The 13,120-nt window shown below is 39.4% G+C and overlaps 1 protein-coding gene across 5 annotated transcripts in view; it reads left to right on the top strand.

Annotated features, from left to right (window-relative positions):
• The window catches only part of LOC126293451 (uncharacterized), a 693,872-nt gene that overhangs the window by 588,033 nt on the left and 92,719 nt on the right, over positions 1-13,120 (top strand). The gene's annotated exons all lie outside the window — the stretch shown is intronic.

Raw genomic sequence — 13,120 nt, 5'->3', positions numbered from 1 at the left:
CGAAAACTAGTAAATACTATTCTCTGTCGCACATTTCTGTGTGCCACACATCAGTCGGCTACAAGTGAGTGGTTGCCTTTCCTGTATTGTACATATTAGTGCATCCAGGAATCTCCATTGTTGGAGTTCTTTTAGTCATGACAACTTGTGGTTATGGGCTAATAGCAAAATGTGTAGCTTATCACTCATTTCTATAACTTTTTTGAAGACTTCTATAAATTTATCTTAATATTTAGCATCATTTAGAGAACACACTTTACCCTCAAATGGCTCTGAGCACTATGGGACTTAACTTCTGAGGTCATCAGTCCCCTAGAACTTAGAACTACGTAAATCTAACTAACCTAAGGACATCACACACATCCATGCCCGAGGCAGGATTCGAACCTGCAACCGTAGCGGTTGCGCGGTTCCAGACTGAAGCGCCTTGAACCGCTCGGCCAACCCGGCCAGCACACTTCATCCTCATTTCCTACTTTCTTGTACTGTTGTCACACACTCAATAAATGTTTATATCAATATAATTGTTAGACATTGTCTGAACAGAGATTAAATGTAAAAAAAAGCACTCTCTGAAATGATTTATATATATACATACATATATTAAAAACAAAGATTCAAAGACTTACCAAGCGGGAAAGCTCCGGCAGATAGGCACAATGAATCAAACACACAAACAGAATTTCGAGCTTTCGCAACCGGCGGCTGCTTCGTCAGGAAAGAGGGAAGGAAAAGGAAAGATGAAAGGATGTGGGTTTTAAGGGAGAGGGTAAGGAGTCATTCCAATCCCGGGAGCGGAAAGACTTACCTTAGGGGGAAAAAAGGATAGGTATATACTCGAACACACACACACACACACACACACACACACACACACACACACACACACACACACACACACACACGCATATCCATCCATACATACACAGACACAAGCAGACATATTTAAAGGCAAAGAGTATGGGCAGAGATGTAAGTCAAGGCGGAAGTGTGGAGGCAAAGATGATGTTGAATGACAGGTGAGGTATGAGTGGTGGCAACTTGAAATTAGCGGAGATTGAGGCCTAGTGGATAACGAGAAGAGAGGATATATTGAAGGGCAAGTTCCCATCTCCGGAGTTCGGATAGGTTGGTGTTGGTGGGAAGTATCCAGATAACTCGGACAGTGTAACACTGTGCCAAGATGTGCTGGCTGTGCACCAAGGCATGTTTAGCCACAGAGTGATCCTCATTACCAACAAACACTGTCTGCCTGTGTCCATTCATGCGAATGGACAGTTTGTTGCTGGTCATTCCCACATAGAAAGCGTCACAGTGTAGGCAGGTCAGTTGGTAAATTACATGGGTGCTTTCACACGTGGCTCTGCCTTTGATCCTGTACACCTTCCGGGTTACATGACTGGAGTAGGTGGTGGTGGGAGGGTGCATAGGACAGGTTTTACACCGGGAGCGGTTGCAAGGGTAGGAGCCAGAGGGTAGGGAAGGTGCTTTGGGGATTTCATAGGGATGAACCAAGAGGTTACGAAGGTTAGGTGGACGGCGGAAAGACACTCTTGGTGGAGTGGGGAGGATTTCATGAAGGATGGATCTCATTTCGGGGCAGGATTTTAGGAAGTCGTATCCCTGCTGGAGAGCCACATTCATAGTCTGGTCCAGTCCCGGGAAGTATCCTGTCACAAGTGGGGCACTTTTGGGGTTCTTCTGTGAGAGGTTCTGGGTTTGAGGGGATGAGGAAGTTTCTCTGGTTATCTGCTTCTGTACCAGGTCGGGAGGGTAGTTGCGGGATGCGAAAGCTGTTTTCAGGCTGCCTACACTGTGACACTTTCTATGTGGGAATGACCAGCAACAAACTGTCCATTCGCATGAATGGACACAGGCAGACAGTGTTGGTAATGAGGATCACCCTGTGGCTAAACATGCCTTGGTGCACAGCCAGTATATCTTGGCACAGTGTTACACTGTCCGAGTTATCTGGATACTTCCCACCAACACCAACCTATCCGAACTCCGGAGATGGGAACTTGCCCTTCAATATATCCTCTCTTCTCGTTATCCACCAGGCCTCAATCTCCGCTAATTTCAAGTTGCCGCCACTCATACCTCACCTGTCATTCAACATCATCTTTGCCTCCACACTTTCCGCTTTGACTTACATCTCTGCCCATACTCTTTGCCTTTAAATATGTCTGCTTGTGTCTGTGTATGTATGGATGGATATGTGTGTGTGTGTGTGTGTGTGCGCGTGCGCGTGCGCGTGCGCGTGCGCGCACGCGCGCGCGAGTATATACCTATCCTTTTTTCCCCCTAAGGTAAGTCTTTCCGCTCCCGGGATTGGAATGACTCCTTACCCTCTCCCTTAAAACCCACATCCTTTCATCTTTCCTTTTCCTTCCCTCTTTCCTGACGAAGCACCCGCCGGTTGCGAAAGCTCGAAATTCTATGTGTGTGTTTGTGTGTTTTATTCATTGTGCCTATCTACCGGAGCTTTCCCGCTTGGTAAGTCTTGGAATCTTTGTTTTTAATATATTTTTCCCATGTGGAAGCTTCTTTCTATTTTATTTACATACATACATACATACATATATCTAAGAACAAAGATGATGTAACTTACCAAACGAAGGTGCTGGCAGGTTGGTAGACACACAAACATACACAAAAAATTCAACCTTTCTCAACCCACGGTTGCTTCATCAGGAAAGGGAAGGAGAGGGAAAGGCGAAAGGATGTGGGTTTTAAGGGAGAGGGTAAGGAGTCATTCCAATCCCGGGAGCGGAAAGAGTTGTGTTAGCAAGTGTATACATCCTTTCGTCTTTCCCTCTCCTTCCCTCTTTCCTGATGAAGCCACCGTGGGTTGCGAAAGCTTGAATTTTGTGTGTGTGTTTGTGTTTATTTGTGTATCTATCAACATACCAACGCTTTCGTTTGGTAAGTTACATCATCTTTGTTTTTAGATATATTTTTCCCACGTGGAATGTTTCCCTCTATTATATACATACATACATACATACATACATATAGATATAATGCATACATATATTGCACAGTGACACTAACAACGTGAAATCTCAAAAAAATATTATTTTTTATGTAGCACTTTGAAGAAATAGTGCAGAATGCTCTCTACAGAACTGCGGTAGTGCAATAATCCAAGTGCATAGAGTTTCTGAGAGATGTCTGTAACAGTACCGTGTTGGAGAAAATAGAGGGGAGTGGCTTGTTCATCCTCGTAACAGCTGGAAATCACTGAGTTAGCTTCAGGCTGTCAGGTGTACTATATGGTCAGTAGAGTGACTTTTGGGTAAAATGGTACATTATTTGTCATTTTTCTGTAGCATTTTCTAATTATCGCGTTGCTAGTCAATTGAATTTGTGCTTGTCACATTACTTGCCTTTAGGATTTTGCAAAGTCTGCAAGCATCCACTATTGTCAAACACTTCTGTATTTAGCAAAAGTTGTTAAAACTCCTGACAGGTACTTCTTAATTATCCGTAAATGTACAACTCTATTAAAGAAGCAGTCCAATAACTTGAAGATCAACAAACAATTAATTTGTTGTTGTCTTAACGTACAGGTCCCCGAGAGAAGAATACTTTTCTTGTTACTGAGGTCACTGTACCTATTACAGCTAGTAAATTTCCTTGCTCAAATTTTATGCCATGTACATGCTCTGTTTTATGGTACAGCTTTTATTCTACGATTCCAGTCATTCATCCATTTTGGCAGCATCACTGAATTCTTGGTGTAATCACTTTTCCTACTTATTCATTCTACCGTTAAGGTGGGAAATTAAGTCTTGCAGTTTGCTTTTCATATCGTCTAATCTGTTCTCGATCTTTGCAAAATTTCTGTCCATTTGTGTGAATCTGTTATTCCTTTGAGAAAATTAGTCTGATACTGATTGTATAAACCCTTCCGTGGCTATACTATCCTTAATGAAAGCTGTATTATATTATTTGATTATGTAGGTAAATCTAAAACCTAAAAGTGAAAAAATGTTCATTACTAAGTATATATCATTTGTAAGTTAACGTCTCCTACATCTTAATATCACATTAATTGTGTTTGAAATTCTCTGTATCGTGTATGTAGTGTCGTGTTGTTGGCTTCCGGTGCCAGTGCATATTGTGACAGAGACTGTCGGATGCTCGTGCTGCAGTCTCCTAGTGATGCAGTGTAATCCAAACCCACTGGCTACCAAACCGCGTTGAAACTCTCGAAACGCTGATGTGGTAGTCGAACCTGTGTTATTAATTTGTTACTGGGCAATGTGATTGTGTGTACATTTATGAGTGTAGCACAGTATGACACGAAATCATAATTGGTTGAATCCTAATTTATCCTTGTACCCCACAAAGTATCAACTAGTGTCCACATATTGCTTATCTGGTCAGTTTTTATTGTGAATCAAATATCAAGTTTCTTTGTTCGCATGTATCTCCGTGTTTAATTGTGTAACAACCTATTTGTTTAATGCATTCCTAATTTTATTTTTTAAAGGTATAATCTTGTAAAATACTTCTTAAATGACAATTAACTTGTCAGCATATGTTTTAAAAGAAGTTTGTCACTTTTTTGATGATCTAATCATGATGTCAGAATTTTGTATTTTAAGATTACACTCCTTTGGGTTCTGTATCTCTGTTTCACTGCCCAGAATTACACATGTGAACTTAAGTTTTCTGTATTTCATCTCTGTAGTATTCGGTTTCTTATCAGTAGTGTTGGATTGATTTCAAAATTTGGTTGCTTCGTCTTGTTGCATCTTGCTGTCATTATTAATATGATTCTATTTCTGATAACCATTTGTTTTTGGGCTTGCACCGTGTTCCTTGTAGCAGTATTCCTCACTGAGGAGTCTCCAAGAGGGAGAGTCCACGACCGTCAAACACTTCTTTATTTAGCAAAAGTTGTTAAACTCCTGACAGGTTCTCATTAGTTATTCATTAATTTGCAACTCTATTAAAGGAGTAGACCAAGAACTTGAAGATAAAAAAATAACTTATTCTTCTTTTAACATACAGTGAGTTGTCTTTGTCTTAAGTGATAAAACAAATGCCATTACCAGTCACTTCAATTTAGTTGTCATTGTCTGTCGGATGTTCGGGTCGTTGATATTTCTTGGAGCAGTGTACTGCACGGAGGGTCTGTTAGCTTTACTTATGATAATGTAATGTGCAGCTCCGCTACTCTCATTGCCGTACAAAGCCCAAACAAACAGAGCAGCAGCAGAACTTGACCAAAAGTGACATGATACAAAACAAAAATAACTTTAATTATTGAAAGGATGATGTTATCTGACTTAACCAACTTCCCACTAATGCAAAATTTGTCACACTTTTTTCATTTAGAGACAACTATAGTAAAGTAGTTTCTGATCAGTCAACTAACTTTATCCAGAATTATTACCATTAAGACCACAGAAAGAGTCATATCCTCTAAAGTCGCATAATTTGTGTGTTTAATTTTTGTAACATTCCTCATTTTGATTTTATTTTAATTTGTAACATTGCACCACACAGAAAGGTATGGCTTTTCCTATAGGTATAATTTCCCTTTACTTATTTACTTTTGTTTTTTTCATATTTTTAGACATTAAAATCAACATGTCAACAATTCAACAGTCCCAGGACCCACTCGGAGATTCCGAAAAATAGTTTTAATTGCCAAGACCCAAAAGACTGAGGACTATCTGGAACCAGAAAGAGTGCTTATGATGAAAGGAACAGGTGAAACTAGAAAGGAATGTTGTAGTAAGCATGTTTGCTTTAATTTTATCAGAACGTTTGACTGTCTTGCAATTATGATTGTGCTCAGTACTTGCAGACCAGAAGTAAGCAGGACTTGATTCCTTCTTGAAAAGTGTTTTTGGTATCCCCTCCTTTAGTAGAATGCTCAAACAGAAGAATGTGCGTCGGACTGAATGACAATAAGTATGAACTCTTTCGTAACAGTATTGATAGCATAGAAGATCCTGATCTTGCTATGAATGAAACAATATGTCTACATCTGAAGAAGACAAAGGTTTGCCTAAAAACCATGGCAACAACAAAAGGAAGCGCATCATAAAAAATTGCTGGATTCCTGTAAAGTTTCCGCTGAAGAGTACCGAAAGCATTAAGCCGTTTACTTCTGAGGACCACCAGCTGAATATTATGATTTCTATTGGATGTATAAAAATGCAAAGAAGTCTTACAGTGAAGATTATGAAGGAGTAGAGCTATGCAAAGGTGAAGCCTGTGTGGAAAGAAAAGATAGGTCAAATCAGGGTAATGGGAGGAAATAGAGAAGCTATTCAATTAATGAAAAACAAAAATGTAATTCGCTAGAAAATAGGAGACAAATCATTAATGACTGGAAGTAAGTGAAGCCCACAAACTACCACGGGGAGCTCCACCTATAGAAAGAACCACTTGATGACTGCAGCTTGTGAGAAATACATTCCAACTTCTTATTTTAACTTTTATGGTTCCATCATTGTGATTTAGAACATTTAAAGAGATGTGAAAAATTGGTGTTTTTAATTTTAATAGTATTACTATTTTTATATTTCATATGGTCTCATTTTACATTTTTTAGTTTTAATATTGAATTTTCATTTTTAACACTAAAAATTTTTATAAGTTTTAAATTAATATTATAAATGTTGAATAGTTATGACCGTATTTCATTATCATATTGTCATATGATGTATTGGCAAATTTAATCAGTGCTACTGTCATCTTCATGTTTTTTTTAGAATAAACAGATTTTTCATTACATTAGAATCTCATTCTACAACATCCTAATCTCCTTTATTATGATTCATGTAGAAGTTAAGGTTAAAAAGGTACCATGACATCATACTACATTCACAACACTATGGTAGTCAGAAAAATTACAACAGCTATTTTAACAAATTGCATATTAGAGTGCTATCAGATTTTACACATTGATTAAAAATCTTAGTGAAATAATTATAGCCCAGAGAGTTTCAAAATTTTGTCCCAGTTCATCAATTGCATTGGCACTTGGAAATTGAAACCTCTAAAATATTATACTTCAATTAACAATACACATAAAACCACAAGTACGATTGTACATCTACATCTATATTCTGCAACCCACTTTGAGGTGTGTGTGGTAGGGGGTACATTGCAAAGACAACTGCTACATAATTACATGTAAAAAGTAATTAATTTTAATTCAGATATTTCATTACTGAAGAAGTATAAAAAAATAAATGTCTTAACCAGTTTCATGATAACCAATAGAGTAGTGTGATAACTCCAAATTGTAAGTTTAGATAAATGCTTAAAATGCACTTAACAACCAGGAACATAATAATACTTTCATTCCTTATTTTATTAGGAAACTAAATTACCTTTCAAATCTTTAATCATAATTGTTCACAAATGTTTTTCTTGAGATGTCACATTACTTGTGGCAGCGTGTGATATACATTCATATTTACATAGATACATTACAATAATGGAAATTCCTGGATGGAGCGGTGAAATAAGGAAAAGGCAACTAGTCACATATTAATGGATTAATCCATGCTTAACTGAAAATAGCATTCACACTAGCTTTTGAACATTAGATCGTTGAACATCAGATCTTTTTCTAACAGTAGTACACACACATGTACACACACAACCATGCAGACACCCAACTGGATACTCATGTGGAATGGCAAGACTGATTACTGATACTCTATTATTGGAAGTAGTTGCATGGGCTGATGAAGGTGGGGAGGGTATAGTGGGAAATGGGCAGGTTTTTGGACAGAAGTCCCCGGGGCTGCACAGCAAAATGAAAAGAGTACAGAGCATAGATCAGAATGAGATGAAGGAAGAGGGAGAGGTAGGGGGAGGGGGGAAGGTGAAAATGAGAGAAACAAACTGAGGGGTGAGAGATGGGAGAGGGGTGGGAAGGGACAGGGAAGGAGGGGGGCAAGGGGGAAAAGACAGAGAGAATGTCCTCATGGGAGGAGGAAGAGTGGAGGGACAGGCAATCCATGATTATGAATGGTAAAGGACTTGGGTGGACAGATGAGAAAAGGCAAAAGGTAAGGTGAGGCAGTGGTACAATTTAGCAGAGGTTACAAGCCAGGATGTGCTAGAGAGATTGTTCCCATGTACGTGGTTTAAAGAAACTTGTGCTGGAATGGAGTACCCAAATTGTCTGTGTAATGAAACAGCTGTTGAACGAACACACACACGCACACACAAACCACAAATACATATAGATACATATGTAAATACCTGCATATACATACACAATTTCATATGCATTTTGTGTGTGTGTGTGTGTGTGTGTGTGTGTGTGTGTGAGAGAGAGAGAGAGAGAGAGAGAGAGAGAGAGAGAGAGAGAGAGAGAGCTGCCACAACACAATGTGGCATGGACTCGACTAATGTCTGAAGTAGTGCTCAAAGGAATTGACACCATGAATCCTGGAGCACCGTCCATTAATCCGTAATAGCATTAGGGGGTGGATATCTCTTCTGAAGAGCATGTTGCAAGGCATCCGATTGCTCAATAATGTTCATGTCTGGGGAGTTTGGTGGGCAGCGGAAGTGTTTAAACTCAGAAGAGTGTTCCTGGAGGCACTCTGTAGCAATTTTGGACATGTGAGGTGTCGCATTTTTCTGCCGGAATTGCTCAAGTTTGTCATAATGCACAATGGACATGAATGGATGCAGGTGATCAGGCAGGATGCTTATGTACGTGTTACCTTTCAGAGTTGTATCTAGGCGTATCAGGGGTCCCGTATCACTCCAACTGCACAGGCTCCACACCATTACAGAGCCTCCACCAGTTTGAACAGTTCCCTGTTGACATGCAGGGTCCAAGGGTTCATCAGGTTGTCTCCATAACCGCACATGTCCATCCGCACTATACAATTTGAAATGAGATTCGTCTGACCAGGCAACATATTTCCAGTCGTCAATACTCCAGTGTCGGAGTTGACGGGCCAAGACGAGGTGTAAAGCTTTGTGTTGTGCAGTCATCAAGGGTACATTAGTGGATCTTCGGCTCCAAAAGCCCATATTGATGAACAGTTCACATGCTGACACTTGTTGATGGCCCAGCATTGAAATCTGAAGCAATTTGCGGAAGGGTTGCACTTCTGTCACGTTGAACAATTCTCTTCAGTCGTCGTCGGTCCTGTTCTTGCAGGATCTTTTTCCGGCCACTGCGTTGTCAGAGATTTCATGTTTTACCGTATTTTTTATATTAACGGTACACTTGGAAATTGGTGGTATGGGAAAATTACCACTTAATTGCTACCTCGCAGAGCTGTGACCCATTAATTGTGTGCTGACTATAACACCACGTTCACACTTGCTCACATCTTGGTAACCTGTCATTGTAGCAGCAGTAACCAATCTAACAACTGCACCAGACACTTGTTGTCTTATATAGGTGTTGCCAACCACAGTGCCGTGTTTTTACGTATTTCTGTATTTGAGTACGCATGCCTATACCAGTTTCTTTGGTGCTTCGGTTTATAAATCCATCAGACATTTTGAACATAAACTCAGACAGAAAATTAGCAAATGGGTAGTACTGCCAGAGAACAAAGTCAGCAACAGACTGAGGACAAGGTGGACTAAGAAAAGAAAAAGAATCGAAGGAGAAAAAATTAGAGCTGCTTGATACACTGACGATTGAGATATAATAGTTTTGCATGATCTGATGGGATCCAGTTACACATAATGAATACACTTCTATATAAATGTATCTATAAACAGAATAATATTCATTGCTAACCAGTCAGTCATTATATTGGTACCTATGAGAGTAACTTGTAAAGTTCTCGGAATCTTCACCAGACGTCAGTGTTAGCGCGACTAGGTTCCTGCGTAATAATGGGTCATCCTCTGTCAGTAAACACGTGTCATATCAGTGCTTTTGGTAGAGGTCAGTGATGCGGATATATCTCTTTATTGTTGTTTCCTTGTTGTGATTTATGAAGATGGAAAAAAAAAAAGATTGGCAGAGTGATTAAGCACTTCATAAAGAAAGGTATGCCAATAAAGAAGTCGTGCCAATTTTCAGAACACACTGGTTTACCCTACACCTTCGTATTCATCCAGAGTGGACAGACAAGTTAAAGTTTTTGTTCGATAATGGTAGAGGCTGAAATAATGCATTAAATGGCTGGAACTTGAGCCCGGGTCTTCTGCAGGTGTGCTAACCACAATACTACCATGGCATTGTGGCTGCCACAGCTGCACGGGCTAACCTAGTCTAGTATCCTCCCAAATACAAACCAGTTCACACCTTAAGCCCATTTTCCTCTTCTGAAATCATCAGTATTGCTGAGGCTCTCCGACTTCGCTATAGCACCCCAGCTTTGCACATAATGGGGAAATCCTGCCTGTACCTCAGGAGTAGGTGAGCTATTGATCTGGTGGAATTAAATTTTCTTGTAGACGTAAGAGTCTCAACTTTATCTTAATACCACGAGTTTAAGAAGAGGAAAATGGGTTGAAGGTGTGAAATGAAGTTTATGTTAGGGTCGGCATTGGTTTAGGGCACATCCACCTTGTAAGGAGGAGACCTGCATTCAATTCCCAGCTGTAGCACAAATTTGAATTCATTGCTTCAGCATCTATCCTTATCAAAGAAGGAAAATGTAATTCCATCAGATCAAAAGAGTTTAAATTTGGTAGAGATAGCTTAGATCATGTCTGTTTAGGAGGTGGTTAACCTTCACCTGGGCAGGGAGCGTTTACGGTAAAATGGGGCGAGGGGATGTTATTATGTAGCTCAGGGGAAGTGGAAGTGATGCACTGGCTTTAGATTAATGACCATAGTTGGGTTTGGCATAGCCTTAAACACAAACATATATACTTATGGTGCAGTGCTGAAAGTGGAGAGTAGCACTTTTTAAATAGATGAAAAGTAGCAAAGGTGAGACACACAGACATCAATTTACATCTCTTCAGTGCATGTTGCCTGAATGTTTGTAATATGTGACAATATCTTGTTTTGTGTGCTTCAAAACTCTGAACAAAATGAAAAAAAAATTCAGTTTACAATGACATTACAATACCTTCAGTGCAGACAATTATGCACAATTGCAAAGTGAGAAACGGAGGTGCAAAAATTAAAGGAAGTGCAGTTAAGCAATGTGACAGAAATAGGTATTTGTCATACAGTAGCAAAGAAATAAACACCCGAGTAACTTTCCTCAAAATTTTCAATATGAAGATTTTTTTTCCCCCTGGTGAAACATTCAACAAATGAATCTGCAGGTTAGTTGATGTTGACAGTGTGGAAACTGAGCTACAGTTGTAACTTACAGAAATACAGTGTGACACTTGCGTGGTAAGTTTCATAACAAATTTAGTCTTGCCAACTTATTTTCTCATTATAAGTCTTTAGCTGCAATTATGTTGATGTATCGATGTATATACGCGTGCGAGCAACTTTTTTCTACGATGAAGAGAATGAAATATACCCACAGGGCCTCACTGACTTCAACTTAAAAGTTTGTCTTTGAAATAGCAGTGTTCAACAAGTTGTATGATATTGATTCTTTAGTGAATAGCAAAATAAGTAATATTAATTGACATCCTGTGTTTAATGTTTACATTAAGTGGTAACAAAATATGTTGGTCAATTTAAATTTCTTCCTGGAACGACATTTATCTTGAGGCTGCTCAGATAAGAAATGTCATGTCTCATATGTAGTTGCCCCATGTTCTTCGCTTCATCAAAATATTCAGAAATGTTTCACTCCATTTCATTGTAATTTCTCATTACTACAACTGTCTTTGAAAATAAGTTTGCCACAAAACAATGCATCTCTGTGGAACATGACATTATTGACCATAGAACAAGACTCGTTACAAAGCTATCCTGTTCCGATCCCTCCCTCCCCTATCTTCAGCTCACTCAACCTTTCCTCATGTTACGTCACCATCAGTTAGCTGGTTGCTTACTACTGTGCTGTGTACATGAGCCAGCTCACACAAGCAGATGTGCATAAAATGGTCATGGTGGATTGTTGACTGAAAGTGTGGGACATTGCTGCTGAGTAAGGATGTCATCTAAACAGGCACATCACATCTTAACAATGGAATCGAATATGAGAAAATTATCGACTAGATGGGTGCTGCGACTCTTAATGCAGGATCAGGATGCAAATGTCTGAATCGTGTTTGACACATTTTTTGGAGCATCCAGCAAGCCTTTTTGCACCATTAGGTGAAACTTGGGCTCACTGTTGTACCCCAAAAAAGAAACAACAGTAAAAGCAGTGGAAGTATGTTGATTCACCAACATGGTCAGTCATAAAGGTCGCGGCATCAGTTTTTTGGGATGTGAAAAAGATTTTGCTGGTAGAGTATCTTCCCATCGGTGAAAGAATTAATGCGACAATGTTATGCTAACCTCCTGGACCAACTACACCAAAAGATACATAGAAAAAGGGAGGGTTTAAAAAGGAAGTAAGTTATCCTTCATCAAGACAATGCTTGCCCACACCCAAGTGCCATTACCGTGGCAGATATATGTGAACTAAGATACAAATTGCTGCCACACCCATCATATTCGCCCGATTTGACTCTGTCAGACTTTCATCTCTCATGGGATGGAAATTCTCTTTGAACAAAGAACTGACAGTAGAAGAAGAGTATTTTGTGGGCCTAGAGGAAACTAATTTTTGAGATGAGATAGTGACATTGGAACATCACTAGATCTAGTGCATTAGTATACAAAAAGACTACATTGAAAAATAAAAAAAAGTTTCTATTCAATTCAGAGAACTTCTTGTGTTATTCTTATAATAATCGTAGAGCTCAACAGTTGCGTAAGTGGTTGCAAGGCCGCGAATCCTTGGTTATTCTTGCAGTCTTGTGTACTCGTTCCCCTTCCTACACTGGTAGAGTCTTCTTATACCTGACAAGACTCAAGAGACAAGTGTGCGTCCATAAATGGGCAGTGCTAGAGACTTGAGAGTCGAGTCTCAAAAGAGTTCTGGGATCTCTAATGATCTCTAATGATCTCTAATGGGTAGCAGCTTATAACAAAAGTGAAAACGGATGTGATAGTCAACAGTATTAGGGTTTCTGAAATAAAATGAATGGTTTGATAGGAGTCAAATCAAGATGTGACATGTTATTAAAT

This window comes from Schistocerca gregaria, chromosome 10 (genome assembly GCF_023897955.1).
Source record: "Schistocerca gregaria isolate iqSchGreg1 chromosome 10, iqSchGreg1.2, whole genome shotgun sequence".
NCBI lineage: Eukaryota > Metazoa > Arthropoda > Insecta > Orthoptera > Acrididae > Schistocerca > Schistocerca gregaria.
This window is presented reverse-complemented; position numbering and strand designations above follow the sequence as displayed.